A 6,224-nucleotide genomic window follows, 5' to 3' on the forward strand; every position below is an offset into this window, starting at 1 on the left:
TATATTCTCAAACTCAAGTGGAGATTGACTTTAAGTATTTAAGTAATATATCCTCAAACTCAAGTGGAAATTGAGTTAAGTATTTAAGTAATATATCCTCAAATTCAAGTGGAGATTGAGTTAAAGCCAACCGGTGAGTAAGTTATTTGTCATTGGGAAAAAAAATAGTACAAGCCAAAAAGGAAACCTTTTTTTATTCCTAATTTGAAATCGACCTCCCAACAAAATAGACTAACTCTGATTATTTTTGTCCAAATGAATGCTTGCTCTCAAACTCAATCCGGTGACTCACTCGCGTAGCAACCATCATTATTATTATTATTATTATTATTATTATTATTGTAGCAAACATCTAACGAATTAAGTAAAGCATATTTCTCCAACTAAAATAATTAAATTGTTTGAAAAGAAAAACAAATGATAGTTCACATTTCCTAAGTGGTTGTTATGAACATAAAGCAGATAAAGATGAGGTTGTTTAGAAGCGATGTTGAGGAATCTCAATGCTTTTAATTAGATTAGACATTTTATTTAATTACAAGGACAATTAGATTAGACATAAAGAAGATATTTAACTTTGGTCAAAACAAGAATATTAGCTTTCATGACCCGCTTTATACAATATATTTCACTGACATAGAAATATCCCATTATACCTTATCGTATTAAAAGTTCAGAATTCAATAATTAGAAAAAGACGTCTGATTTTGTAATGAGCACTCAATCTTAGAATTAGCAAACATTGCTTTCCCCGGGGTCCCTCACTAGCTCTACTTTCCGCCACAAGCATCAAAAACAAAACTAGCATTCAAATTAGTAGCACCGACTCTTGTATTTGTATTCATGCTTAGTTTGAGCTCGTATTTAAGATTACTTTAATTTGTACATAAACTTATATGTATTTATGCTTTTAGAGACATATCAGCGTTGACAGGGATCTGAGAGGTAAATTCTTAAGGTTACGCTTTCGAATCGCACTCCTGACTTAAATGACAGGTGTGTTGTGGACTCGATACACATGTTCTAAGAAGAGAAAAATATATATATATATATACTTATATGTATCTACACTAGCATACATTAATAACCTTCATGAACCTATCGATCCAATACTTAAGAAATTCATGATATAATTGCGTATGTCAATCTCAAACTATACAGTTCGGTTCATTTATAACCCTACTGCGTGCATCGGAAGAATAATATTTACTTAAAATAATACTATCCTCAATATAATAATTGTTCAAAATATCTCCAGCAGAACTTATAGAAAGTTCACATCAATCAGTTCATTAAATTGAATCCATCACCACAAGTCACAAAGGACACTCGAACGTGAAGGCAAAGGTGCTGACTGAGTGACTGATCTAGCATAATGTCTGCTGTTAATTATATACCAGCAAACAAATCGTGCCTTCATCTGGATTTGGGTAGGGATTGTGTAGTTGAGAAAATGGCCAGGCATTTATTTTTTTTTGGGGGGTGGGGATTTTTTCAAGAGATAAAATAAGAGAAAAATGTGGAGAAGATGATTTTTGAAAGTTTCAATAGAAGGAATGAAAAGCAACTGCCCATCCTCCCCATATGGGTGTCGCAGGGAAATCTTTCGGACAAAGTGCACCTATGGTAGCACGCACAACCCCGATACACACAATCCCTGCTTTGTTGAACCATAAATTAAAAACACATACATGCCTTAACGAAAATGGCTAGCTTTACGGCTTTACCAAATCAAAAAATGCAAATAACAATAATAATAATAAAGTAAATCTTCAACCAGCAGCTTAAAGCCTTAAACGACTGCGTTTGCATTAAAAAATGTTATGGATAAAGACATATTTGGATGATGAATTCCACTCTTAGAGTCTTACTGCACTCTTACCAACCTATTGCAAAAGTGTAAGAACAATAATCTCTCCCGCTAGCTCAATCTAACTAATGTTTACAAGGATGAGCTGTCTAGACTCTAGAAAGAATAGGAAGAAACACAAGATGGCAGAGATAAAAGCTTGTTAGAGACTCTAGATAAGAAACGCAAGCCGATAGATATTGTGGGGATTCTTTATTACAATGTCGCTTCAAGTAGCAAGGTGATATCTAAATACAAAATGTGATGAACCTTGACAGGTGCCTTCGGAGGAAGGAGAAGAAGCATACTAGTCAATGAAATTAGTGATGAAAGTAGGAACACCGTTTGTCTTGTATATGGGTTTTCAGTTATTCATTTATGGCCTTGTGCATGCATGAAGACCTCTATTTATAGCCTCGGTTATCTCAGCTTGTTACCTAACTCTCGAGAGTAGCTCTTAGAGCTTGAGCCTACTTTGCTAGGCCAGCCATCATGACTCTCCTAGTGTAGTAGGGTCACCATGGTCATTTGGCTCGAGATCCTTACAGATTAGGGGTTGCAATATTTGACACGACACGCTAAAACGACACGAACACGACACGAGGTAAGCGAGTTTGTGTTTGGGCTAATCGTGTTCGTGTCATAATTGTGTTGACACGGATTGACCCGTTAACTAAACGTGTCATGTTCGTGTTTGACCCTATAAACACGATTAACCTGATTAACTAAACGTGTCAGATAAACGTGTCGTGTTCGTGTAAAAAATGACCTATTTAGTAAAACGTGTAGAATAAATATGTCGTATTCGTGTCAAAAATGACTTAAATGTGTCTTTTCGTGTTGTGTCAAGTCTTGATCCATTTATTAAACAGGTTATGCGTGTCGTGTCGTGTGACACGTATAATAATCATGCCGTGTTCGTGTCAAGGGTATTAGACACGATTAATAATCGTGTTGTGTTCGTGTTCGTGTCAACCCTAATCGTGTCCGTGTCGTAATCATGTCGACATGAACACGACACGCCAACACGAATTGCCATCCCTATTCCAGATCCTCGAGTAAGAGACAAAGACCCTCGAGACCATCCTACCTTGGTCTCGAGGTAAGTTTATTCTTTGTAGAAGATGTCCCCAAGCGCCCCCTGTGTGGGTGTCGCTCTCAAGACTGAAAGGCGAGATTCCGATGTGGTCTTGCTAGAGGAACTCTACTGTGGCATGCTTGAGCTCGGTCAATGCCATGTTGTTATGCCACGTGAATCTGTGAGATCCACCCCCTATAGATATAAAAGCTTATAGATACACCATTGAAGAAAGCAGGAGCTATGAAACAATATGAACCGAGTCAATGAAATCAGAGAACATATTCCAGTGGAAGAGCGGCTATTCCAATGGAAGGTTCTTGCGGTAAAGTAACAGAAAAAATAGAACGTGGGTGTAAGCTGAGCATAGCAAATGGAAATATAGGACACTTGGAGAATTTTCATTGGAAGAGCGTGGTAGCAGGCGATTATTGCAGTGAAAAGTTATGTAAAAAAGTAGCAAGAAAAGCATAACTTGTTACAAACGTGGAACACGAGATGAGATGAATCAGAGCAACACGAGACATTTGGAAAACTCTCATTAAAACAACGTAAATGCCGATTTTAGAAACTCTATAAATAGGACACACATGCAATTTGCCAACCATATTCACCACGCAAACAACATTTTATTATCTTTCAATTCAAGTCTTGTACTTTTCATTATCTTTTTATATTTAGTAATGTATTTCCATTATGTTTAAATAAAGTTCTACACTTTAGTTACTCTACTTTCAGCAATTGTCCTTTCAATATTTTACTTTCGAGTCCTGCATTTTCTATTTTGTTTCCTTTCAGCCATAAAAATCTCCCAAAGTACATTGCTTCAAAGGCAAAAAAGAACTAGGCCTACTCTCAATTACATGATCTTTCAATCTTCCATCTGAAATATTGTTTGAAGTCTTCACTTGGAACTTTTTGAGTTCCTGTGACGCGCATAGTTCCATTGAAACTAGGGGTGTAACTTGGGTTGGGCAACCTAAGCCCAACCCAATTTTTCAAGGACTTGGGCAATCATTTTTATAACTAGGGTTGGCCTGAGTTGAAAAATCTCAACCCAAACTTAATTAGGATTGTGCTTGGGTTGAGGTGCTAGCAACCCGAGCCCAACCCAAACTTGAATTCTAATATTGTTTTCATATATATATATATATATATATATATATTAGTTTAAATACATTATATAAAATATTCAAATTATGATCACCTTTTTTTTTTCTTTTCATCTTCCTTTATTAAATATTAATTTATTGTTTGTTAACTAATGTTGGATTTTATTTTACTACTCGCAATAGTACGAATCCTTTGCAGGATAGGGCTACTTAGAGGGTGTCGAAACTCCGGGATTATGGCGGTTTTATCGAGTTTTCAATTAATTACTTTTTTAATTTAGAAGGAAAGTTTGTTTGTTGTGTTGCAATTCAATAGCATGAACAAAAATTAAACAAAGTAAATAAATTGATATCAGAGAGAGAAGATCTTAGGGCTTGATTTCATCATGAACCTCATACTATGGTCAATTGTCTCAACCTTGGGATTTCAATGTTTATATATAACTCGGAATTAAAATCAATAACATTCATTTAATTCAATTTAAAGAAAGATAAATCATGAATGTTTGTTAAAAATAACTTATCTTTAGTTGGCACGAATTATCTACCTACCTACTTTTAACTAATGTTGCAGAATAATCCATCTTCCCTAAGTATATATTATGAAAACATTCATTCACAAAAACGGTTTACGCACCATTGCATGATCTCTATTATTATTGTCACGAGAAGCCCTTAGCCGCCAATCTCAAACAAGAATAGGTAGATTTTGATTAGAGAAGAATTAAATCTAAGACAAGGTATTAATTTATCAAAAACTAATTTATTCAATTAAAAACCCAATTGCTGTGAGATATTATTTATTTTTTGGCAATTTTCGTAGACATAACAAGTCCAAGTTGAGTTGTAATTTAAATTACTTGTTCTACAAGTCATCAAGTTCAACAGGAATTTCACAACTGGGAAGGAGTTCAAACTTACCATACTTGAAGAGTTTGTGATGAAAAGGGTAAGGACACTACATGAGGAAGGAATATGAACAAGGTTGGACATTCTACACTTTCCATGTTAGTCTACAATTTCTGTAGAATGAACCAAGGCTGAAGGAATTCGAAAATCCAAGTCTGCCAACCTTGAACCGGTTCAGCTTCCTTGAACCGGTTCAAGATGTTCAAGTTTGAGTCACTGCCAAACTTGAACCGGTTCAGCTTCCTTGAACCGGTTCAAGATATCCTGTTTGCAATACAATTGCAATTTTCTTATTCTGATTTATTTCCCAATTGGTCTAGAATTGTACCAAATCCTATGCATGAAATTTACCTTATTTTCAGAGGGATTAGGTCATTCTATACTCTATATAAATCATGTCATATACATTGGTTTATTTACGGCTTTTACATTATAATTCAGAGATTATTCAAAGCCTTAGGAAGTTTATTTATCTCAAAAAATCAAAGTTGATTTTTCTGTTTTCTTCCTAGAACATACACTTATACACCTAGTTAGGTTAGAGTTGTAGTGTTCGAATCCTGATCGTGATCATACAGTTATATCAACATCGATCAAACAAAGCAGATCTTCTTCTACATCATTCAGACGATTGAAGAATAGAAGTAAAAACAGTCACACTTTGGAAGGATTGGAGCATTCATGAAGTGCTGTCTGATCTACCTGCTACTCTTCTACGAATATCAAGTGTAAGCCTGAGGTCAAGTTGCTGTTGGACGGGGAGTCGCAAAGCCAGAGGATCGTTAGCGATTGGTGTGGTGTAGAACGATAAGGTGTGAGCCAGAGTCAAAGTTCGGTATACTTTGTTTCAAGTATAGTGGATTGGTTTACTTTGGACTGCACAAGTCCACAAGGTTTTTCCCATTGCAGTTGAAGTATTTTATCAACTGGGGTTTCCTCGTTAAAATCCTGGTGTCATCTCTAACTTTATACTTTGCTTTATTTTATATGCATGTGATTAATAGTTTAATTGTTAAAATAAAGTAAGTTAGAAAAACACAAGATCTGGTTTTACAAAATCTAAAACTTTCTTATATACATTCCGCTGCGTACGACTCATAAATTTGGTATCAGACCCAATCTCTATACATTGAGTTGATCCTTGTTCAAAAGTTTAGTATTGTTTTCAAAAATTGTGTTAATCATGTCTTATGCGTTGAAAGAAGGCGGTTCTAATCAATGTGGTCCTTTATTTGATGGAGATAATTACAATTTTTGGAATTCAAAGATGAGAGCC

At 35.2% G+C, this 6,224-nt stretch overlaps 1 non-coding gene across 1 annotated transcript; it reads right to left on the reverse strand.

Annotated features, from left to right (window-relative positions):
- Positions 1–1,515: 1,515 nt before the first annotated feature.
- Positions 1,516–1,664, reverse strand: LOC132272295 (small nucleolar RNA snoR135). Its single transcript, XR_009470035.1, has one exon. It is a non-coding gene; the product is annotated as a small nucleolar RNA snoR135 (small nucleolar RNA).
- Between the last annotated feature and the right edge of the window lie 4,560 nt (positions 1,665–6,224).

This window comes from Cornus florida, unplaced genomic scaffold (assembly GCF_030987335.1).
Source record: "Cornus florida cultivar Cherokee Brave unplaced genomic scaffold, ASM3098733v1 CherokeeBrave_3.0.0_Hap2_Chr08, whole genome shotgun sequence".
Lineage (NCBI taxonomy): Eukaryota > Viridiplantae > Streptophyta > Magnoliopsida > Cornales > Cornaceae > Cornus > Cornus florida.